The 24597-nt window shown below is 48.6% G+C and overlaps 1 non-coding gene across 1 annotated transcript; it reads right to left on the bottom strand.

Moving 5' to 3' along the window:
- Positions 1-5930: 5930 nt before the first annotated feature.
- Positions 5931-6002, bottom strand: TRNAS-GGA (transfer RNA serine (anticodon GGA)). The gene has a single exon. It is a non-coding gene; the product is annotated as a tRNA-Ser (tRNA).
- Positions 6003-24597: the final 18595 nt, after the last annotated feature.

The raw sequence follows: 24597 nt of genomic DNA, 5'->3' as shown, positions 1-24597 counted from the left end.
CCTCCCACCCTCCCATTGCCACCCTGAGTATTTAAGAGGCCCTTTCTATCATCTTGCAAAATTTAGTCAATTTTGCCACAAAAGGCAAGAATCTGTTCCTCCCTTCTGCTGCCACCTGACCTGGAAACAGTTTGCGGTGTGGCTTTGTTTTTATCTCCTTTGCATTTTCCAAGTGAGTGGACCAGCATGCTCCCATCATTTCATAACTTTCCAGATTAGCCAAGTGCTCTCATATGACCCCCTTCTCCCTCCCGACTGTCACTTGAGCAGAGTGCTTCTATTTTCCTCCCAAACATGGACAGCCCACCAAGAAGTGCTCTGTGCTGAGGACTCCTTCCTCCCCCCACTTTTTTTTCCTGTTGTTATTGTATTAACTAAAGATGAGCCTGTACATACTCCCCTGCCCCGCAGGAGAGCTCTCTGCTGTCACCCAGGCAACTCTATTGTCATGTGGCAGAACCAGGGCAAATCAGACTGATCAGTGGAAGAAATCTTTGTTTGAAATCCACCAAAGACTTGTCTCCTGGTTGGGCTTGGGCTCAGAAGATGGGCAGATGCCCATCAGATAGAAACTAGCAAGACAATGGGTTCAAGGAACATGTGTGGTCTGGCTTGTGCACAGATTCAGTAGTTAATATTCACAGATTTGCTGGGAGGTCGATGTAAGAGTTGATAGGTACGCGGGAGTCAGCAAGTATGGTCCCTCCTGTATCACAGCAGTTCCCACTGGGCACCAGGGACCAGTTTTGTGGAAGACAATTTTCCCACAGATTGGGGGTGGGAGGGAAGGTTTTGGGATGATTCAGGTACGTTACACTTATTGTGCACTTTACTTCTATCATTATTACATCAGCTTCACCTCAGATCATCAGACGGTAGATCCTGGATGTTGGATCAGACCGAGAACAGAGGTCCAGAGTCAAGAAAGAACTTGACTGAGATCAGGCAGCTCGTGGCAGGACCAGTATTGAAATACATCCTTGTGTGCTTCAGGCAAGTGATACACTCTGGAAAGAGTGGCTAAACTGGGTGGTGTATGGGGGTGGGGTTGCAGACTTCAGCTGTGTGCCTGACTCCCTACGTCAGCAGCCCTGCAACCACTGTTGGACTCTCTTAACTTCCTTTTCTGGATGCTGCCCTGCCGTATCCTTGAGACTTTGGCTCAGATGTTTGCATCAAGCTCTCCCTGCTCCTCTCTGACCTTGTGCTCTAGACCTTTAGGCTGGTGTTTTGCCTTATGAGGAGATCTTGCCTTATATCTCTGCTAGAACCCTGGCTCCTGCCTTTTCCTCCAGCCAGTTTCCCAGAAGGGCAGGCGTGGTAACTTCTTCTTTCTTCCCTGGCCCTTCCCTATCACCTGCTGGGGGTCTGGCTGACATGATACTTTTCCTGTCGTTGAGGGATACCCCTGGTGGCTTTGCCATACAACTTGCATTGCTATCTGCTCCCCCAGGCCTGAACCCCCATTGACTCTACAACTAGGACACTTGGGGGTCACCCATTCTGCTCTCTCAGTGTCTAGTGTCCCCTTGTCCCCAGCCCAGGGCCTGCTGCTCCCTGATGGCCATGCTCTGATCCTAACACATGGGTGACTTTCCAAGCTTGTTTGTATGTTTGAGTTTTACTTTTTGAAAACCTGTCTTCCCTCTCCATTCAACCAGTGTTTACTGGATTACTGACTCCTCAAGGCAGTGTTGTTCAAACCTAAGTGTGTTTTAGAATCAGCTGGAAAGCTGGGTAGACAGGTACAGAGCTGTCTGGGTCAGTGGCTCCGGGCCCTGGACCTTGGAACTTGCATCTTTAGGAGACTTCCTGCTAATTCTGAAGCAGGTGCTAAGAGAATCTTGTTTGGAGGAAACTTGTTCTTCAAAGGAAGGAAGGCACTGTGGCAGATAATGAGAACCATAGGAATCTCCCAGTTGGACACTTGAGGTCACAATCTGTAGAGCACTACTAGATCATCACCACCACCCTTTGATTAAAACAACAATAAAACATATCTCACAAACTAGTATAGAAAACAAGGGCTCTGGAGTCAGAGAATTGGGGCCCGCACTTATTGATACCAGTTAAGAGACCTTGGACAGGTCACCTAACCTTTCTGGTGCTGCGTTCATTCACCTGCATGAGGCTGTTGCTCTTCGGTCACTAAGTCACATTTGACTCTTTGCGACCCCATGGACTGCAGCACTCCAGGCTTTGCTGCCCTCTTCTATCTCCCAGAGTTTGCTCAAATTCATGTCCATTGAATCAGTGATGCCATCCAAGTATCCCATCGTCTGTCACCCCCTTCTTCTGCCTTCAGTCTTTCCCGGCATCAGGGTCTTTTCCAGTGAGTTGGCTCTTTGAATCAGGTGGCCAAAATATTGGAGCTTTGGCTTCAGCAACAGTCCTTCTAATGAATAATCATGGTTTATTTCCTTTAGGATTGACTGGTTTGATCTCCTTGCAGTCCAAGGGACTCTCAAGAGTCTTCTCCAGAACTACAATTCGAAAGCATCAGTTCTTAACAGGGCTCTTAATTCCTGCCTTAGAGCATTGTCAGTATTGAATGAAACATTGTATGCAAATGTGCCCATTTTCATGTCCAGTAAATGTTTGGAGAATGAAGGAAGAAGGAAAGCTAATGTGTTGTGATCTCTCACTGTTGCCCAGAAGTGGGCCAAGAGCTTTATATGCGCTGTATCCTCTCATGCCCACAGCAAAGTAGGGGCATTCCTCCTCTTGGAAGTTCTAGGACTTTTCGTGACTTGTCCAAGGTCATCAGCCTAGTGGCAGGACTGAAATTCAAACTCAGTGGCTCTCACCTTAGAAACAGACGTCTTACTGGATGTGTTGTTTTGCCACTCAAACCCGTAACTCACATAGTCCTTTAAACAGCTCTTTTGGGATTTGATCTCCGTCTCCTGACATCATGCTACAGGAAGACCATGAGCCTGGGAATGAGGAGAATGGTCATCCTGACTGCACTGCTGATGGGTATGTGATGCTGGGCAAGCTTCTCCCATTCCTGGAGGGAGGAGCCACGATTCTGCATGGAGATGTGGGGCTGTAGAGCAGGGTGTCAGAAATATCCATGTGATGTCCACAATGTGAGTGGCTGATAGTTTGAGAGCAGAGGAGGATTTTGGTTTCTCCATATGCCTGGATGCTGGCCTTGACCCCCCACCCGCACCCCCAGGCACCACCGCCCCTCCCCGCCCCCTGCCCCCGACAGGGACTTCTTGGAGCAGGTCCGCCTCACCTCTTCTCCCCTTCAGGTCTGGGTGCCAGCACTTACTTCCACGAGATTGGCATGAGTGGATATCCCTGTGTCCATTGGTGGCAGGGGATGACATCCGCTTCCAGAGGGGCTGGGCACTTCCCGGGAAGGGATGACCACAGATGTGGGATGTTGGCCTCCCTTTCCACGCCCAGTGCCCACCTTTGTGGGGACACAGCACAACACAAGCCAACACCCAACACAGTAGCGCAGGCTGTTGTGCGGATCTTTTACTTAAGCGTCTAGAGAGAGGACATTGACTCTTCCTGCTGGAAGTATGAGAGACAACCAGAGGGCTGGGAACTCAAGTAGGTCAGAAAAAAGGAAAACCTCAAACCAGAGCTCTTCCTGGTAGTGCAGGGCAGGGGTTAAGGGCGTGGGCTCCACAGTTGTCGCCTTTGGGTTCCAGGCCTTGTTCTGCCACCCACGAACTTTGTGAACTTAGGCGAGTCATTTGACTATTGAGCCACCTCATAAGTCTACATGAGGCATAAAGTCACACAAAGATAAAGCTGTCCTGCAGTCATGTGCAGTGGACACGTGTTCTTGTTCAAGCCCGAGCTATCACTCTCAGGGATTTGGACGTCTCTAATCTAGTTCCCCATAATGTACTAGCAGTTTCTAACTTCCAGGTGGAGTCTGGGGCATCAGGTATCCAGCCATACATGCTTGCCTCAGGGAATTCACAACCTAAAATTCTTAAAACTGTTGTTGACATTTCCCCTTATATACTAATAGCAATAATGACACTAATGAACACCTTGAGCCATTTACTGGACAATTACTACTTGCAGGTTCAGGCTCAGACACTATATACACAGCACTGTTAATACCAGAACAATCCTTTGGGGTACGTGCCACCATTCCACGGAGGAGGTAGACTGAGGCTGGAGGAGGGAGGGTGATTAGTTACTTGCCAGTGTTTCTGCAGTCTTAAGTGATACAGCTGGGTTCCAACCCAGGTCCTTCAGATTGTTGTAAAGCCCTCTCCTCCCCAGGCTGCCTCCACTGGCCTTCACCTCAGTGGTCCCCCCAGGCACACAGCTTTACAGATGGCTGAAATTTCCGCAGGACCTCAGTTAATCCCTGCAACCACCTCGAGAGGCAGGAACTTTTACTACCAGACTTATTTTTTGTGTGTGGGATCCAAGTGCAGGTGAAGGTATCTGCCAACTGCAGCTTCTGGTGAGATATAAAGACATTGTGTGTCTTGAGATCAAATAAAAGACAACTCTGAGGCTGCCGCTTGGTGAGAAGCCTTCTTGCAGAGGCGAAAAATATGTGCAAACAAAACCAACAGCTTTCTTTATGTTCCCCAAAGTTGCTAAAAATGCCTGCGGGTTTGCACACAAGCAGACGCCCGTGCTGACAGTGTTGTGTGGCTTCTGTCGTGGGCTCTGGCAAGAAGAGACCTGGCAGGTATTTCTCACGTCTTTGTTAAACACACACCAGACAAGGGAAGGAGTTCCAAGGTAGTCTCGGGGTGTGGATTTCTGCCAAGGCTCCTTTTTATTTGTTGTTAAGTTAGGGGGAAAAAAAAGACACCTCATATATGAGCCGACCATCCCTTGAGGTGACTGGTGTGGCTGAAAAATGCCTTTTCTGTGCTTGGAGTCAGACAGCCCTCTGTCCTAATTTGGGTTCTTTTACCCGCAAGTCCTGTGAGCATCGCCGAGTTGCTTAGCCTCCCTGAGGGAATCTCAGTCTGCCCATCTATAAAATAGGTGCTGTCTTCTGCAGAAGTGCAAGCTCCGCGAGAGCAGGGACTTCTGTCTGTTTCATTTGCTCCTGCATTCTGGTGCCTAGAACAGTTCCTGACAGAATAAGTGTTCTTCTCCAGCTGAAGGAATGAATGAGTGAGTGAATAAGTTGCAATCTTGCAGGGTCATTGTAAAGTTAAAATAAGATCATAGATGTGAAATTGCTTTCCAAACTGCAAATTGCCATATAAAAGCGAGGATGTATTATTATACGGAACATGGTCTGGTTTCTATCAAATGAATTTATTCAGTCAATCAGTCAGTGATTGCTAATGAGCTTTTTCTTGGGTCTGGCCTTGGGATCTAAAGAAATATGAGGCCTGGCTCCTTCCTTCAAGTGCTCGCAGTCCAGAAGGAAGACGTACGAGTAAATCCAGTACTAAAATACAGCAGAGGTGAGCATAGGGTGCTATGGAAACAGACAGAAGAGACAGGTCTGCACTGGAAAGGGGTAGGTCAGGGAAAAATGTTCCTGAACATTCTGGCAAAAACATTCTGGGACTGTCCCAATCCCAAAACCTTGTCAGACTCTTCCCAGCAAACCTAAGCCTTTGGGCCACTGGATTTCCTTACGACAGTCTTTTAACTCTTGTATTGTCATTTTCATCCCAGTCCCTCCCTGACCTACAGTTTCTCTTGTTCCCATGTGACTCACTGTACTGCTGGGCAAAGCCCCAACCTGACTAAAAGTGGCCCTCCACCCACTCGGCTGCTCTACCTGTGCCATTCACCACAGCCAGAGAAAAATGTGCAAACACGCTAATTGTGTCTGAGTGAGTGAGTGAAGTCGCTCAGTCGTGTCCGACTCTTTGAGACCCCATGGACTGTAGCCTACCAGGCTCCTCCCTCCATGGGATTCTCCAGGCAAGAGTATTGGAGTGGGTTGCTATTTTCTTCTCCAGGGGATCTTCCCGACCCAGGGATTGAACCTGGGTCTCCAGCATTCCAGGCAGACGCTTTAACCTCTGAGCCACCAGGGAAGCCCATAATTGTGTCTGGCAAGCTACTATTTATTTTCTGGTCATTTTCTCCCAGTCTCAACTGTTTCCAACTTTCTTCTCTATCCCTCAAGCTGCAAGCCCTCCTTCTCCGTCATCACTTCCAGCTGGAGACCTTGCTTCCCATCTCACTGAGGAAATAGCAGCCCTTGGAAGAGAAGTCCCATGTGTTCCCACCACTCCCACCACGGTGAAGCACTGGGGAGAGCAGGTTTTCTCTGCCTAAGGGTAAAAGTGGAGGGAAAGCTTCTGGAGACATTCTCCATGCAGGCAGCTGGAGAATGGCCACTTCCTACCCAGGGAACCATCTCCACCCTGTCTGGAGGTGTGAGAGAGAGTCCCTCCTGCTGACTCACGGAACACCTGGTGAGGCGAGGCTGGAGCTGGAAAGGTTACTGAGGGTCAGAGAGAAGCTGCTGGACCAGGGTCTCAGGAGGGGCCTCATGGGGGAGGGAAAGGCATCTGAATGGACGCTGACAGACGGCAGGTCCTGGGTTTGTGGGCAGGCAGCCCCTACCGGGAGAAGAGTGGAGGTGTGTCTTCCTGAGTGGAGTCCACACACGAGCCCAGTGGAGCAGTACACAGAGAAGAAAGACGGCTCCTGGAAGAACATGGCTGACACAGCGCAGCCTGACTCCAAGCGGCTACTCGCTTCATTTTTCCTTCTTTCCCCTGACAAAGCCTCCTGAGGGGCTGCAGCAAGGCTCTCTGCTGGGTCTGGGAAAAACACACTCAGGAAGAGCCAGCTTCTTCCCTCACGACAAACAGAGGAAGACAAGCCAACAGAAGACTGCTTCACTTATTAAACACGGACTGCGTGCTGACTACACTCAACAGGCAGGAAACAAGGCTGTCCTCAGCCGCCGCTGGCCAGGAGCTCACATTCCAGGGAGGGCTGATGGGAGGTCCAGGAGGAGAGACCCCGTGTGCCAGGGAGGCGGGGAGCAGAGTGGGAGAGAGAGAGGTGCGGGGTGAAGAGGCACACATCGAAGCAGGTGTCCGGTTGGGCCTCCCTGAGAAGGTGGCCTGGAGCAAAGATGTGAGAGAAGCTGGCCAGCTGTGGCCGCCTCCCAAGGTGCAGTGCGCCAGGCCCGGACCGGTCTCAGGGGCAAGGTGGAGGGGGTGGGGGCGGGGGCAGGGCCTACAGGACCGGAGGGGCTCCTGTGCTGACTTCACCTTTTATTCTGTTTGTAATGGGGGCCACTGGAGGGTTCTGAGCAGGGGAGTCATATGACCGGCCTCTTATGTTAACAGGATTTCTCTGGGGACTGTGCCGAAAACAGCCAACGGGGACAAGGATGGAAGCAGGGAGACTCCTGTGGAGAACTGATGAAAACTCAGGGGCGAGGCAACGGTGCCTGGATTTGGGCAGCAAGGGATGGTTAAGACGTGGTCAGGCTCTGAACCTCTTTTGAGGGGAGAGCCAACAGTATTTGCTGACAGATTGGAAAGGCCGTGTGGAAAAGTGAGAGGAGTTAAGAATGACTCCTAGGATTTGGACCCAAGCAAAGGGAAAGATTGAGCTATCATTATCCAAGATGGGAAATGTGGCAAGAGAAGCAGGTGGGGGATGTTTGGTGAGGCAGGAGTCAGGAAGCTGATTTTTATAAACCTCAAGATGTTTTAGGCCAGGTGAGATGCATCAAGACATCCACATGGAAGTGTTGAGCTGGCACGGGAGAGCCTGGGCTGGTGGTAGACACTGGGACCCAACTGTGGGGAGAGGGTATTTGAAGCCAGGACGCTGTAGGAGATGATACAGACATGAGGGCAGTTACAGAAAAGAAGGCTAAGGACTGAATCCTGGACCTCCTGTAAAATGGAGGAACTGCAAAGCAGACTGAGGTGAAGTCACCCAGATAGCAGGGCATTCAGAAGACCATAGGCTGTAAAAGCCAAGGGCAGAAAGGGCTTCATGAAGGAGGAGGTGACTGGTGTGTCACCTGCTGCTGCGGGACCATTACAATCTAAACTGAGACTCAACCATTGGATTTATGGTGAAAGGTTCCTGTGACTTAAACAAGAGCACTTCTGGGAGTCGGTGATGTGAACTTGATCAGAGTGACTCCAAGAGCTAGAGAGACAAGAGGATTTGAAGGTGGTGTGTATATTCAACTTTTTTGAGTGTTTTTGCTCTAAAAAGGAACAAAGTAGCAGGACAGTAGCTGGAGGAGGATGTGGGCTCAGGAGATGATTGCGTGTGTGTGTGTGTGTGTGTATGCTGATGAGGATTATCAAGTCTGCAGGCAAGCATTGATGGTGTGGACAAGAAGGAAAGAATCGCTGGAGCACTGACCTTGAGTACCTGAGACAATGCTGGTACCCAGGGGAGGAGTGTGTGTTTGTTCAGAGCCTTGGCATCCGTAATAACACAACAGAAGCCACAGGAGAAGGGCCAATGAGACAGTGAGGTGTATTCTCAGTGCTTTAGCACAGAGTAATAGAAACCCACACTTCTGTAGCGCATACTGTCTCAGTATGAATGGGGGGATGATGGATGAGTGGGGGGTGGAAGAGAGTCTGCATGGTTTTGGTGAGCCCAGGGCTGGGATGAAATAACTGGTTTCTCCTTCTGAGACACCTGTTCATTTGCAAAGTACTTTTTGGTCATTACTTACTGAGTCAGTGGTCAAGGAGGCAGAGGATAGGGGCTGGTTCCAGTTTCCCGTGTGGTCTTGGTGCAGTCTGGGAGGATGGTTTCTTCGCTACTCCCATGCATCTCCCACTGGTTCTGCAGGGAATTATGATCCCTTCTCTTTAGAGACACCCCTGGGACTCTAAGCACCTGAAGTACTGCAGTCCTCATCTTCCTGATGAAGGGAAGGGAGGGAGAAAGGAATTGGGGCAGCAGCAGACCCAGCCCTAATGCAGGCTGAGGCCAAGTCACTTCCATCCTCTGGGCTTAATCTGTAAAAGGCCAGGGAGGTCGAGATGATGCTTACTGTATGGACTCATGTGTTTCATCAGCACGTGTCACGAGTGTGGCTATATGGCAGACAGGATCAGGGCACCAGAGATATGAGAGGCAGCAGAAAGGAAACGTTCTGACTTCAAGGAGATTGCCATCTATGGGAGGAGCCTAGGGGAAAACTGACAATCACACAGTTACAAACATCTTTGAAGGAACATTCTAGGATGCTATGACAGTACCCTTTCCTGAGGACTTCTGTAATTTTGGGGAAATCTGCCACTGGTTGGTGACTGTGGGCACATCACGTAACCTCTGATCTCTAGGTTTTTTCATCTGAAAAGGAGGTTAGCAATACCACTGTGGGGAGATGGTGGCATTAAATGACATCCCTTCTCTGTGAAAGGCCAAGGGTTTGTGCTCATTTTGCCCCACGGCCTGGCTCCTCAGTGAAGCTGACTGATGCCCCAGGGAGACCGAGGTGGGGAGGCCGAGAGCCACAGAAGCACTCTAAGTGCTGAGCATCCTCTCCAGTAGGGTTAAAGAGTGCCAGAGCTGGGTTTTGGTCATTTCAAGAGCTGGGGCAGAATTCCAGCCAGGGCGTGAGCTCTGTGGGTGTGGAAGGGGTGAATTCCCATTTGCCAATAGCATCACGACCTCCCCCCTTAAACCAGCCTGTCCCACCTCCCAGGAATCTCTTTCTTTTCTTCCTTCCAGTGAAGACTTCAGACACCATGATACAGTTACAACACAGTCCTAGGCGTCTTTGGTAAGAAAGAAAAGAAAAAGTGAAGTTGCTCAGTCGTGTCCAACTCTTGGCAACCCTATGGACACTAGCCCACCAGGTTCCTCTGTCCATGGGGATTCCTCTTGTCCAGGCAAAAATACTGGTGTGGATTGCCATTTCCTTCTCCAGGGGATCTTCCCCACCCAGGGATCGAACCTAGTCTCTCACATTGCAAGCAGACTCTTTACCCTCTGAGTCACCAGGGAAGCCAAACAGACCCATAAATAGACCCTTTCAGGCAGTGTCCTGGTACAGAGGGGATACCAGGGAGGAGGCGGCCACTGCTGAGGATGGAAGGGGAGGTGTTGGGAAAAGAATTCTCGGAAGGGGTTGCTGCTGGAGCTGCGGACACCCTCCTCTACTCCCTAGTTAGCCTCTAACTAGATTAGATGTTCCTGCGGCCAGGTAGTCAGTAGGCTACAGGCATTGGGTGGTCAGGGACTTCTATTCTGCTCCCTGATGTCAAAGAAGGAGACCTCCTGGCTGCCAGCTTTAATCCTGAGTTGTCTACACTGCCTGGTAGCAACCATCCAGGCTCCTTGTGCTTGAGTTGGGGCAATGGGGCAGGAAACCTGCCTTGTTCTCAGGTCTGGTTTATTCCCCAGAGACCCTTCCTTGAATAAATGTTAAAGCCAACTTTTGCACTTTAGTAAGAAGGTTCCTCCTGAGAAATGTGAAGTCTTAGTCTAAATGAGGCTATACCAATCTCTAGAATAGGGCTGACCTGTAACACATCTCAGGGCTGTCAGGCAGATGAAGTGAGGATGGAACACCCTTGCTTTGTGCTTTCTCACAGTAAGTGCTTCATACAGAGGCGAGGCCGCAGGGTAGGTGGTCAAGCTCCCACACTGCTTGGAGGCAGTTTGTTTGCATTCAAAGCGTGGTTCCTTCACCCAGTGTACTAGCTGTAAGATTCTGGGCAGATCTTGGCCTCTTAGTGCCTTAGTTTCCCTACCTGCAAAACTGGTGGAATAACAGAATCTATTTACTACACACTGTAGAGACCAAATGAGTGTGGATTAAAGACATGAATCACTTAGAACAGTGTCTCTGACCTCCCTTCCACTGGGGGGTCTGGATCCTGATCAAGCAGAATCCTACCCCTCCAGGACTCCTGCCTCAAGCTGTTCTCAGAAACCGGTCCCTCCATGATGAGGAGCTGCCAAGAGCAGGCTTGGATGAAGAGGAAAAGAATGGGGTGGGAGGAGGCTTGGATTTGTTCTTTTCTCCAGCATTGTACTCTGCTCTTCATTTGGACCATGTCAAATGCTTAGGTGCTAGGGACCTTCCAGTTCTTCCCTCCCATCGTCCCTCCTGCCCTTCCCTCTCAGGGACCCTCCACGCATTTCCATTCCCTCGAGCCTCTGCAAGGGCTATTCCTTCTGCCTGGAACAGCTCTCTCTTCCTTTGGGGCCATCAACAACCTTCCACGGGAGGATCTCAGCTCAGCAGGCCTCGCTCTGGGAGGCCCTCCTTGACATCCTGGCTGCTGTCGCCTCAGGTCACAGGAGGGGCACCCCCTCTGTCTTGCTCTCTACACTGGGTGCAGCTCTCATGTGTGGGCTGCAACTCCAGACTCTGGGTGGCCAAGTCTGGGCCAGCATCCAGCTACATTTGCCACTTGTTCTAATGCACCCTTTACATGCAAGGTGCCAGATTGGGCTCTCAGGACACAGGGGTAAGACAGACAGGTATGTTTCAGCCTTTGCAGGGTTGGTACTCTGGTGGAGTAAACAAGCCAATGCTCAGGACCATATGGAGGGTTGTTGGTAGGGGGTGCACAGGACAAAGGGCTGTAACTTGGGAGGTGTAGCAGGCTTTGTGGAGCAAGCAGCAGTAAACCGAGGTAGAAGGAAATGACAACTCACTCCAGTATTCTTGCCTGTAAAATCCTGCGGACAGAGGTGCCTGGTGGGCTACAGTCCATGGGGTTGCAAAGACTTGGACAAGACTCAGCAACTGGCACGGATGACAGGTTTAGGCAGGCTTCCAGGTGGCACAGTGGTAAAGAACATACCTTCTATGCACGAGACACAGGAGACTCAGATTTGATCCCTGGGTCAGGGAGATCCCCTGGAGAAGGAGGTGGGAACCCACTCCAGTATTCTTGCCTGGAGAATCCTTGCCTGGACAGAGGAGCAGGGTGGGCTACAGTCCATAGGGCTGCAAAGCGTCAGATATGACTGAGCGACTAGTTAGGAGAATCACTAAAGGGGAAGGTGGTGTCCCAGGCAAAGGAAGCAGCCTGTGCAAAGGCCCACCAGTGAGAGAAACCTGGATGTGCTCAGGACGACACAGCATTTGTAAGGCCAGGGCTACAAGACCAGTCTGGAAGGTGAACTCTGATGGGCCCTTTGACTTTGAAGATTTGCATGAATGCTGTCTCCCTCACACACTCATTTGTGGCTCCAGGTGGCTTTGAGAACAGTTCTCCATGGTACTTGACGGTCTGGCCTTGCAACCAACAAATCTGGGCTTGACTTGAGAGACCTCAGCAATCTACTCAACTGTTCTGGGTCTTCCCATCTTTTAAATGGGAACACTCATGACCACCACCTCCTAGAGTTTGGGAGAAGACTATATAACTTGACAGAATGAGCATAGTCCATGGCACATGGGAAGAGCTTAACTGTGTGATTGTCATAGCAAAAACAATAACATATTATTGCTCTCCCTATTATTCTTATCCTTATTTCTATGACTGGATCTGAATCATTTCTGCCTCTTTTATGGAGGGGACACCAAAGTCCCCTGTTGCATGTCCAGGTCTTGGTCCTGAGGAAGGAGAAGGGAAGATGGGTGAAGGCCAGGAACATAGTATAACGACACTTTGCCCTCTACAGCTATGCGTGGGCCAAGGTATGAGATGTCTGTGGCCATGTGGACTATTCTGGCAGATGCCTTGGGTACAGGATCCGAATGCTATGTGAACACTGTGGCCTGGTTGGGAAAGCTGCCTGTCAGCCAGGTGCCCTCTTCCCCTTACATGGAATTCTTTTTCTTGGGGAAGAGCTGGCCCTCTTAGGGTTGGCTGATCTCACTGTTCCTGTAGGATTCCAGGACACCTGCTGTGAGGGTAATTCTTTCTTTGTGGTCCTTCCCATCCAGTTTTTCCATACACTGCTTGCCCTGAGCCCCAGAGGGCTAACGCCTAAGAATGACATCACCCAGACCCCTCTAGACTAAATTCTAGCTGAATCTGGCGAAAGGAAATCTAAAGCAGGGGAGACGAGTGTTGGAGGAGAGAGAGACCAGGTGTCTGTTCCTCTGTCTGTCTGTTCTTTTCTCCTGAAGTCTGGGATTGGCTGTGACCCAAAGAGCCACAGGGCCCGGGCTGCTCTTCCTTGGTGCCAGCTCTCCAGTCTCCCAGAGCACGCGTGTTCCTTTTCTTCCCTTGACCCCTAAGAGCAGCACAAGCTTCCCACTCCCCTCCCCAACGGCTGCCTCAACCTCTCTTGCTGGTTTCTGTAACCCTGCCTCCACCACTAACCAGCATCCTGTCATTAGAGTGCTTGCTACTCAGTCCTTTCGCAAGCAATTTGTTCCCTGCCGTGATTCTGGTCAACAATCCCATGGAGCCTCCCCATGATTCCTCACAGAGACCTGCCGTATGTAGCCAAGAGCCAGGCACTAGTCTGCCCCTCTCCTCAGCCTCTCACAGCCTTAGCATCTTCCAGGAGGGCAGGATGAGGTCTCATGTGGGCACCCATCCTGGAGGGACCAGAGCCGCTTGGCCTCCAGAGGCCCCACTGGTCGGCAAGTGGGGCTGCTGAGGAGGCCAGAGCCCCATCAAGGAGGGCTTTGGGGACCATAGGGAAGATTCGGGATTTCACCATGAGAGCAGTCAGTCAAGGCAGATATTTGGGCTGGGCCGTGCCACAGTCCGAGTCGTAACTGCAGAGGATTTACCTTTTGTGAGGTTCAGGAGGATAGAGAGTTGATCCTAAGAAGCTAGCCGGGAAGTTGGCGCAGCCGTTCCTCGTTATGTGGTGCACTGCCACCCTCAGAGACATCTGCCCCTCTGCCGTGAAGCCGCAGCTGACCACTCCGTGAGGAATCGGAGTCTTCCTTCAGTGTGTGCACAGAACTCTTGCAGCAGTGCTCACCGCTGGCTTCTGTGACCTGTGCCTCCTCTCCACGGTGAGGTCCTGGGCTCAGTGCCCACTCATTCCTGGAGTCCTAAACCCAGCACAGGGCGGATAGAGCAGGGCCTGCATATCACTGAGCTGGTTGTGTGCGTGCTTAGTCGCTCAGTTCAGTTCAGTCGCTCAGTCGTGTTTGACTCTTTGCGACCCCATGAATCGCAACACGCCAGGCCCCCCTGTCCATCACCAACTCCTGGAGTTCACTCAGACTCATGTCCGTCGAGTCCGTGATGCCATCCAGCCATCTCATCCTCTGTCCTCCCCTTCTACTCCTGCCCCCAATCCCTCCCAGCATCAGAGTCTTTTCCAACGAGTCAACTCTTCTCAGGAGGTAGCCAAAGTACTGGAGTTTCAGCTTTAGCATCATTCCCTCCAAAGAAATCCCAGGGCTGATCTCCTTCAGAATGGACTGGTTGGATCTTCTAGCAGTCCAAGGGACTCTCAAGAGTCTTCTCCAACACCACAGTGAAAAAGCATCAATTCTTCGGCACTCAGCCTTCTTCACAGTCCAACTCTCATATACATACATGACTACTGGAAAAACCATAGCCTTGACTAGACGGACCTTAGTTGGCAAAGTAATGTCTCTGCTTTTGAATATGCTACCTAGGTTGGTCATAACTTTTCTTCCAAGGAGTAAACGTCTTTTAATTTCATGGCTGCAATCACCATCGGCAGTGATTTTGGAGCCCCCCAAAATAAAGCCTGACACTGTTTCCACTGTTTCCCCATCTATTTCCCATGAAGCGATGGGACCGGATGCCATGATCTTCGTTTTCTGAATGTTGAGCTTTAAGCCAACTTTTTCACTCTCCACTTTCACTTTCATCAAGAGGCTTTTTAGTTCCTCTTCACTTTCTGCCATAAGGGTGGTGTCATCCGCATATCTGAGGTTATGGATATTTCTCCTGGCAATCTTGATTCCAGCTTGTGTTTCTTCCAGCCCAGCGTTTCTCATGATGTACTCTGTATAGAAGTTAAATAAGCAGGGTGACAATATACAGCTTTGACGTACTCCTTTTCCTATTTGGAACCAGTCTGTTGTTCCATGTCCAGTTCTAACTGTTCCTTCCTGACCTGCATACAGATTTCTCAAGAGGCAGGTCAGGTGGCCTGGTATTCCCATCTCTTTCAGAATTTTCCACAGTTGATTGTGATCCACACAGTCAAAGGCTTTGGCATAGTCAATAAAGCAGAAATCGATGTTTTTCCGGAACTCTCTTGCTTTTTCCATGATCCAGTGGTTGTTGGCAATTTGATCTCTGGTTCCTCTGCCTTTTCTAAAACCAGCTTGAATGTCAGGAAGTTCACGGTTCATGTATTGCTGAAGCCTGGCTTGGAGAATTTTGAGTATTACTTTACTAGCATGTGAGATGAGTGCAATTGTGTGGTAGTTTGAGCATTCTCTGGCATTGCCTTTCTTTGGGATTGGAATGAAAACTGACCTTTTCCAGTCCTGTGGCCACTGCTGAGTTTTCCCAATTTGCTGGCATATTGAGTGCAGCACTTTCACAGCATCATCTTTCAGGATTTGAAATAGCTCAACTGGAATTCCATCACCTCCACTAGCTTTGTTTGTAGTGATGCTTTCTAAGGCCCACTTGACTTCACATTCCAGGATGTCTGGCTCTAGATGAGTGATCACACCATCGTGATTTTCTGGGTCACTCAGTCGTGTCCAACTCTTTGTGACCCCATGGACAGGCTCCTCTGTCCATGGACTTCTCCAGGCAAGAATAGTGGAGTGGGTAGCCATTGCCCTTCTCCAGGAGATCTTCCTCACCCAGGGACTGAACCCAGGTCTCCCACATTGCAGGTGAATTCTTTACCATCTGAGCTAACAGGAAAGCCCACCAAAGTGGTTGATATGCACTAATTCAAGTGCAAGTGCCTTTGAAGGTATATCCCATTATAACATTATTAATGAATAATGGAAGTCTAACATCAGATCAGCCTACATCACCTTATCAGGCACAGAAAGAAAGTAAACACCTAGCAAACATTGGCTCCATGCTGAGTGGCTTTCTATGTGCCGTGTCTTATTAATCTACACTTCAGCCCTGGGCATAGGCAGTATAGTCCCCTTTTTACAGTGTGGAAACACAGGCTCAGAGAGGTGGTCTGAGAGCAGGTTGCCCAGCTTGTGAGCAGCAGAGCCTGGGTGCAAACCAGGGTCTCTTGGTCTACCAAAGAGATGAATGGAAAAACATCTGTTGGAAGACCTGGGCCAAGCCTGCTGAGGAAACTGAACCTCGAGAGAGATATTTGAATAATAACAAATCAGTACAAATTCAACATCCATGCTGTCTGGCTTTAGACACACTTTAGAGGCATCAACCATCCCCCACTGCCAGGGCAGAGGAGATGTGCCCCGAGTCTGTTCCCTTCTTGTTAGCTGTAGGAATTTACACAATCACTTCACAGAAACTACTGACAGCCTTCCTCTAAGAAGCCTCCTGGATCTTCCAAGTCATAGCTGGACATCCCCTTATATGTGCCCATGTAGTCCTTGTAATTACTGATATACACATACCATATGCAAATGCCACACACACATACACACATAAGTATATGTGTGTATATATATAAAGCCTTGAGAATTCTGGAGGCACCTCGAGGAGGGCCTAAAAGCCATGTTATATGAAGAAGGTCGCAATGAGGGTGATGATGTAGAAGCCTGAGTGGGAATGGCCAATGGGTGAACGCTCCAGAGAGATGGTTGTTAGACTTTCTTCAGAGTCAGCCTAGGGAAGAACTTCCTAGCAGTGAGAATTTCTCCAGGCGGCCCTGAAACTCTGAAAGCACAGGCTGCAGAGGCATCTACAGAGGAGACCGCACCTCAGATGGAGAAGGGAGGGGATGAGACTAGACAGGTCCTGACAGATTGGAAAATCTGTTATGAAAACAGAAACCACCACAGATTAATTTCCTACAAGGCGCTTGGCCCATCATGTGATGAACTCATTTACCTTAGCCTGCAAGGTAGGTATAATCCAGTGCATGGACGTGGAAGCAGGGTTCAGACAGGTAAGTCACGTGCACAGGAGATATTAAGAGCCAGGATCTAAATATGAGCTGAGCCCAACCCTGGAGCTTCCTTAATAAGCCAGCTACCATTGCCTGCTCAGGGTTTATGTTCGGTCAAGCTTCACCCGTTTCACCAGCACCACTTCTTTTATTTTGTTTTGTTTTCACATGCCTTGGTTTCCCCTCCTGGGTCCCTAGCCTAGCAGGCAGCCCATCAGATACAGTCCGCTCTGGGAAAGTGGAGGCCTGACCTGGGTCATAGTTCCCAGATCGCCTGCTCCTTCCCCAGCCTCCCTTTGTCTCCTTCTAGAAGGAATGCATCATTCATCAATTTGTCACTGGACCTCTGGACACATTTATGGATCCACATGGCCTGGGAGGGGTAAGCAGGTGACACGAAGCATGGCAGCTACTGCTGAGAGAAGGTTTCAAAAAGTCTGTGGCTTCAGTTTCAGGTCTGATGAAAGAAAAAAAAAAAGAAAGAAAAATCTAAACCTAAACCCAATCCCAGCAGGCTGCCTGCCAGAAGTCTGAGAAACACAGTCCAGGCCAAAGCCAGTGTCGGCCAAGAGGGAAATTACAGGCCTTAAATGGGAGACAAGTCTGCAGAAAACTCCCAGTTGTGTTTGGCATAAGTTTGTTTGCATACATATGTGTTTATGTAGACGTGTTTTTCAAAGCACGTCTCTTTTTTATTTGTGTATTTAGCCCTGAGACCCTTTTTAAAAACAATGAAGAAAGTGTACTTTAAAATACTTTAGCCCTGGATGATATCTGGGGCAATTCCATCTAGTTTAAAGTCAGCCAGTATTTACTGAAAACCTATTTTGTGCCAGGCGCTGTACTTGGTGCTGGGGTCTAAGGGTGTGGAAGGCGTTGCCCTGTCCTGAAGCAGCTCGTCCTCCATTGTAAGAAAAAGACATGTGTACAAGACCCCAGAGTATCCACGGGGCCAACATCTTTCAGTGAAGCTTAGCTGGAACCCAACAGAGGGGAGGTCTTAGTTCTTGGTAGAGAGGTGGTCTACAAAGATCCTCACAGGCAGACAAAGGTGGCGGCGGGCCATTTCAGGCAAAGGGAAGAGTTCTAGATGCTCATCTGAAGGCCAGAGACATGTGACTTGCCCCAGGTCACTCAGCTAGAAAACAGCAGCCTGAGGATTTGAATCCTAGTTTCTGATTCCTCCCAACCCCAGCAGAGAAAGCTGAACATTAAAGTTCTGCTATGTGACTTGTCTGGAACCCCCTGTCCACTCTCTAGCTGAGTTATTTCATGTCCCAGAAAGGCTAATTTAATACCTACTACTGAGTTCCTATATGCCTTGATATTCCTAGGTATCATTTAATGGAGCTATGCTTTTTAACAGTATATACACAGGGACTTATGCATTTTAATTTTTGTAAAGCAACAATTCGTGATTTCTGTGCCATTACTGCATTTGGTAAAGGAGATGAAAGGAGCAATGAGACTGTCTTTGAGGTCAGATGTAGTTTTAAATTCCTTTTTACTTCCCATCACACCTAGTAGGTATTCAAGAAATACTTGCAGAACTGACCAGGTTTGTCTGTGTTCATTCATGGAGGTGTATTAGTAAGATATTGCCACAATAATGCAAGGTAACAGATTTCCCAAGACTCAGCTGCTTACAGCTACAAGCATTTTTTTTCTAACTCATCGGCTTGAGGGGTGGCTGGGTGGCCTGGGTTCTGGCTACAAGTTTCAGTGATGCTGGGGGTCAGAGCTGGGTCTGTTCCACTTGTCTCATTCCGTGGGCCAAGCTGAAAGGTAGCCTCTGGTCACTATTCTCATGGTAAATGAGCAAGTAAGCAGATGAGAATGTGATATAACAGATGATATCTCATCATATGTCAGTCCCAAACTGCCATACTGTCATTCCCCCCTTCTGCCCCTCATTCCTTTGTCCATGATAAAACTCAGTATGATTGGGTAGGGAAATATACTTGCCTACTTTAATGGGAAGTCATATGGAAAGGGTATAATTCTAATACAAAGAGCATAACAAATTGGAGAAAGGTACTGGGCTACAGAGGTAGACTTGATTTCAAGTTTGAGTTATTATTGCTTACCTGCTTTGGAGACTAGAGAAATCACTAACTGCTCTAAATTTCTTTCCTTCTCACATGCTGAGAGATGCAAACACTAGAGCACACAATTCACAATATGCTGGTTGCCAAGTGTTTTATGAACATTACTGTATGGAAGGTAGGTTAGATAGGTGTTCAGCCCCCATTTAATGGATGAGGAAACTGAGACCGAGGGAAGTAACAGATTTACCCAAAGTCACATGTATTCAGAGTTTCATACCAGGCTTACATGTTCCACCTCTCCTTAATTCAAAGAAAGTGTACATACCATTTGCCATACAGAGGGTGCTTATTTCAGATGAATTTCTATCTTTTTTCCCCCTTATAGTATTGGAACCACCCAGGTCACTGGACTTTTACTTTCTGATTAACTTCCCTCAAGGGATAACCAACTGATGTGACTAGCTACCACCACCCAAGTTTCAGAGTTCATTGTGGTTAAAAAAAAAGTAACAGCTATTATTAGTAGCAATTGGAGGGTGATCACACTTCCCAGTCACGAGTCTTTGGGAGGAAGGACACTTGAAGCAAAGCCTGGATGGCATTGGTGTGCAACGTGTTTGGTGCAGAAGTGAATTTCGTAATCACCAGTCCTGTCAGGTGATGCTGAGGTCTCTGCTCCCCGGATATCTTTCCACTCTGGGGCCAGCTGCTTTGACATCGCTAGGGAAGGACAGATGGCAGCTTCTCTTTTGCAAGACTTGATTCATGTGGCATGGAAGATACTAGCAAGAGCAAATCTTGCATCAGACAGACCTGATCTGAATTGGGCTGGGTGGCCTTGCCCCGGGCAACACTTCCGTCCGCTTGCATGACCTCTCCTTCTGAGAGCCAGCTCTCTGCCCAAATGTCTTATTGTCCAGAAGACCTTCCCTGACCCTCTCCAGTCCTATGCTCCCTTAACACCCCAGGCATCCCCAGGCCCTTCACTCAGGTTATCCTATTACTTGCTACTGGGATACTGATCTGATGCTTGCTTCACACTGAAGTCCTCCTTCTTTCCTTGTTTCCAGGGCACATGAGCCACTCTAGGAACATTTATTTATCTAATAAATTCAATAATAAATTACTAAAAGCAGACCATTGCTTTGTAACCTTTCTGGGAAAGATTCATTATTGTCTGGGCATCAAAAGCCACTTGTTTCTAAATCCTTGCCACTCCAAGTGTGGTCATTGGATCTGCAACCTTTGGGAACTTGTAAGAAACACAGCATCTCAGGCCCCACCAGAGACCTACTGAATCAGAAGCTGCGTTTTCACCAGATTTTACCCTCAAGCGATGTGCATACACATTGAAGTTTGAGAAGCACTGCTCTGAAGAGCTTTAGGTTACTTTTAGAAATCAAATCCAAGTGTGGAATCTTACTTTGGAATATTCAAAGACTACCGCAGCTGCTAAAGCCAGCTCCGTTAGTAGAAGCAGCCTGATAGTTTTAAGTGTGCACACCCTGAGAGGGGACTTCACTGTCAGGTGGACTGGTGACCTGCTTGATAAGCAAGGGCTTGCCCAAGTCCTTCTAGTGACTAGTTTCAAAAGCCTGCTGGATGTACTCATGGTCCCCAGGGGGAATTTTCATTAACTCTCTAACAGGGGCACAGGGATGGCCAGTGCTTGGCGTCTAGTCTCACTTCACGTCTGTGAGACAGGCAGTATGAGCTCCTCTTTTTGTGGAAGGAGGCTGAGGTCCAGGGAGGGGAAGTTACTTGCCCATGGCCGCACATTCGAGGGCAAGTTGGGGAAGAGGTGCGTTAGGGATGTTCCCTTTGCTCCAGACTGACTCTCCAAGGAAACTACCCTTGTAACTGACAGTACAGCTTCAGTTTTAGTCCACATTCTGTCCTTCCCTCCTCTTCCGTACAGGACTACCTTCTCTAAACCACGTGAACTGGCTCTTCTCTGTCCTCTTGACTTCATCTCATATTACGTATGTCCACGATTCCCTCTGTTCTAGCCACATTGGCCTGCTTTCTGTCCCTTGAATACACAAACGCTGGTGCCCATCCCAGGGCCTTTGCACTTCGTTCTGCCTGCATATATCCAGATCTTTCTGTTTTCCTTCTTTGCATCATTCAGGTCTTGCCCAAATGTCACTTCTTCAGAGAGTCTTTCCCCAACCACCCTAGGAAAAGTCATCCTCTCTACCCCATTTCCTCCCCAACCAGCTATCACTCACATTCCCATTGTTTTTTTTTCTTTCTCATAGCACTTAGTTTATCCAAAATTTCCATGATCATTTTTTTCAGATGATCCCTCCCCACACCCCTCCTTCTCCCTCCATTAGAATGGAAGTTCAGTGAAGACAGTCCCTGTCTGGTTAGCAGCTGTATTCTCATACTAGAACAGTACCTGACACATAGCAGGGCTCAATGATATTGGCTGAAGGTATGAGCTTGGGATCATATCAAAAGTTACAACACAGAGTAGATGAAGTATGGATTTTGCCATCTGATAGACCTAATTCAATTTCATGACTTTCGTCAATTCTCACTTAACTACTATGAACCTCAGTTTCCATATCTGTGAAACAACCCAACTCAGAGAGGTGGTGAGGATAACGTAAAATTATATAAGAGGTAGATCTGGGCATAATTCAGATCTTCAGTAAATTTAGGAAACTGTTCAAACCCACTCTACCCCTCACACCCTGAGCCTTAACCATTATTGAACTCTTTGTTGTTCCTCTGAGCACATCAGCCTGGTTCTCCCCTCCAGAGAGGTATCTTATCTGTACTGCCCTTCCCTTTACCTTTGAGTGTCTGCAAGTACCTACTCATCTTTCAAAACTCTCAATAAACTCTCCTGATCCCCAGGAATCTCCATTCTCTGCATCCTGCTAGGACTTCACCCAAACATCTAATCATAGCCCCTGTGACTCTGCAACATGAATTCACACTTGGATGAGGGGGAGGGTCTCCTCCCCTGCAGGTGGGAGGCCAGTGAGAGTCCTGACATAAATTCACTGGAGAGGTACTCATTGTGATAAAGAGGTGTATTCGAATTACCCATGGACTACACTTGATTTTGACCCTAACATTGAATATAAACTCCACGAGACAAGACAGTGTCTATTTTTCTTACTGCCAGTACACGTCACTTGCTCAGCCCTTTGGAAGGAGGCATCTGATAAGCATGTGTTTCTTCTCTGACTTGTCTGGGTCTCAACTGAAAATGTAACAACAGTAAGCATGACTTTTTGAACTCCTTTCGCTTTGCTTTGCCTGAGTTAAGTATAAAAGGAAAAAAAAAAAATAAAGCGGAAAGGGATGTAGGGAACTCTTATTCTCTTATGTGAATATGTAAAACCCCAGCTTCGGGATGTCAACCAGGGGAAGCTATCTGATTCCTAGACTCAGATGACTCTGAGGTCTGCTCTTCGTGAGAGCAAGGTCTGTTGTTCACTTGGGCTGTGGCATTATTGAATCGCTGTGTTATAGCCATATCGTTTTTCTGTGACATGCCTGTGGTGTTGCAGAGCCCCTCAACACCCCTGCTTAGCGCAGTGGAATCCCAGCTTGTACTCCTTTGTTTCTAGTCTTGGATAACTTAGCCTACAGAGCTGGGGAGTTGCAAACTAATCTCTGCCTATGGTGTTGCTTATAATAGACCAGTTGCCTAAATGGTGTGGGGTCAGACGTGGTCCTGAAACATTTCTTGGACAGTCTGACCCAGGCTGAGTGGAGAGGAGCAGTGATTTGGTCCTAATAGATCCTGAGGGCCTACTGTGTATGAGACGCTTTGTAGACATGACCCTCAGTTCTCACAATGACCTTTACTAGGCTGTGCACTTTACAGGTGAGGAGGGTGAGACCCAGAGGAGTTAAGTGATTGCTGATTGGCACACAGTCAGCGTGGAGCAGAGCCCAATGCATCGTCTTCCAGTCTAGAATCAAGGTTGGAGCCAAGGAACTCTAGGTTACATACCAAGTGCTTTGATTGGAAGCTCGTATCCCCTACACCCCCGACAAGTGGCAGCATGGGGGTTCAAACGCTGCCTGCCTTGCTCCCAAACTCTAAGCTGCCTGCTAACCCAACACCAGCTCCTGTGCCCTCTTTGTTATCACTGAGGAAGCAATCTGCCTGAATCCATGTGGAGAATTAGAGGCTGTGCCACTCACTCACATGCGTGCACACACACATGCGTGCACACACACACGCGCGCACGCACACACACACACACACACAGTGTCTGTTGTCTGAGACCACATCACCCGTCCTCCCTCTGCACTGCCCTGGGAAAGGACTTCCCGAGAATGGTGTCAGGATAACTCCTGATCCCCGGGTGACCCAGGCTTCCATTGCAACCGAGTGAGTCACTTTGGGGAGGCCTCTGGCTCCTCCTCTGAAGTACTGTTTCTGTGTTTAGTCTGGTCTGCCTCCAGGGAGGAGATGATGAAATGGAGGATGGCCTTGCACAGCTTCTGTCACTTGCATGCCAATCTGTCCTTGTGATTTCCTTTTGCCAGAGGGTCTGCAGAGCTGGGCTAAAACCCATCAGCTCAACACTGAAGGAAAAAAGCACTTATCTGCAACTCAAGCTGTAGAAAGGGGATAGTCAAGGGGACTATTTCCTAGAAAGCCAGGCTGAAAAGGCCCTATGTTCTCTAAAATCAGGGAGTCACAGTCCTGCAAAGATTCTTAGAAAGCCTAAGTCATTGCAGCTTAATGGCTGAATCAGGTCTATGACCAGGCCTGCTCTATCTCTTCCCACTCCCTCCCATACTAACTCAACATGGCTGTGATTTTAAAATGAGATAATATGTGTGATATGCCTGGTCCAGAGAAGGCAAGCCATAAATCAAGAGTGGAGTGTGTGTGTGTGTGTGTGTGTGTGTGTGTGTGTGTGTGTGTGTGTGTATGTTTACCTCCTACATCCTCATTTTATAGACAGAGAAATGAGAGCCAGAGACAGAGGCCATGATGCACATAGACACTTGGGAGATAATGACAGAGCTGAGTGTTCTTTAGCCTCCCAGGCCAGTGTTCTTTACTCCATGTCACAACCATAAGGATGACAATTGTTAAACATATCCCTAAACTATGGGGCATGGAACCATAAGAAAGATAATTCTCAGACAGCATAGGATGGATAAACTAAAATGAAATTGCTCTTCAAGCATTCCAGCATCTAAAGAACCCTTTGAGGTTCCATCGAGTCAGTGATGCCATCCAGCTGTATCATCCTCTGTCCCCTTCTCATCAGAGGCAGTATCAGAGTCATCTTCTAATGTGATCTCAGAGACCAGTGAAAAGGCCCTACACCTTGAGGGACAAGGTCATTTCTGGAATAGTCCTTTATAATAGCAACACAATTACTGTGTGTTGCTAAGTTGACTTATGGCTTATAAGGGACATATGCAGTCCTTATCTCATAGAAAAAGATGCCCTAAACATAGGGCACCTTTCCATAGGGTCAGAGCAGTAAACGTGTGGTCAATCATGATCATTTTCATTCAAGGGACGGTTAAATTCATGCCCATTCCATTCCCAAGACAAAAGGATTTCAGCCAGGTGTGGTTCAAGAGACAGTCAAGGGCAAAATTTGGTCTCATTGTGTACAGGCCCTGTAGCCAGCACCTTTATCTATGAGAAAGTGAAAGTGAAGTC

The sequence above is a fragment of the Capricornis sumatraensis genome, chromosome 2 (genome assembly GCF_032405125.1).
Source record: "Capricornis sumatraensis isolate serow.1 chromosome 2, serow.2, whole genome shotgun sequence".
NCBI lineage: Eukaryota > Metazoa > Chordata > Mammalia > Artiodactyla > Bovidae > Capricornis > Capricornis sumatraensis.
This window is presented reverse-complemented; position numbering and strand designations above follow the sequence as displayed.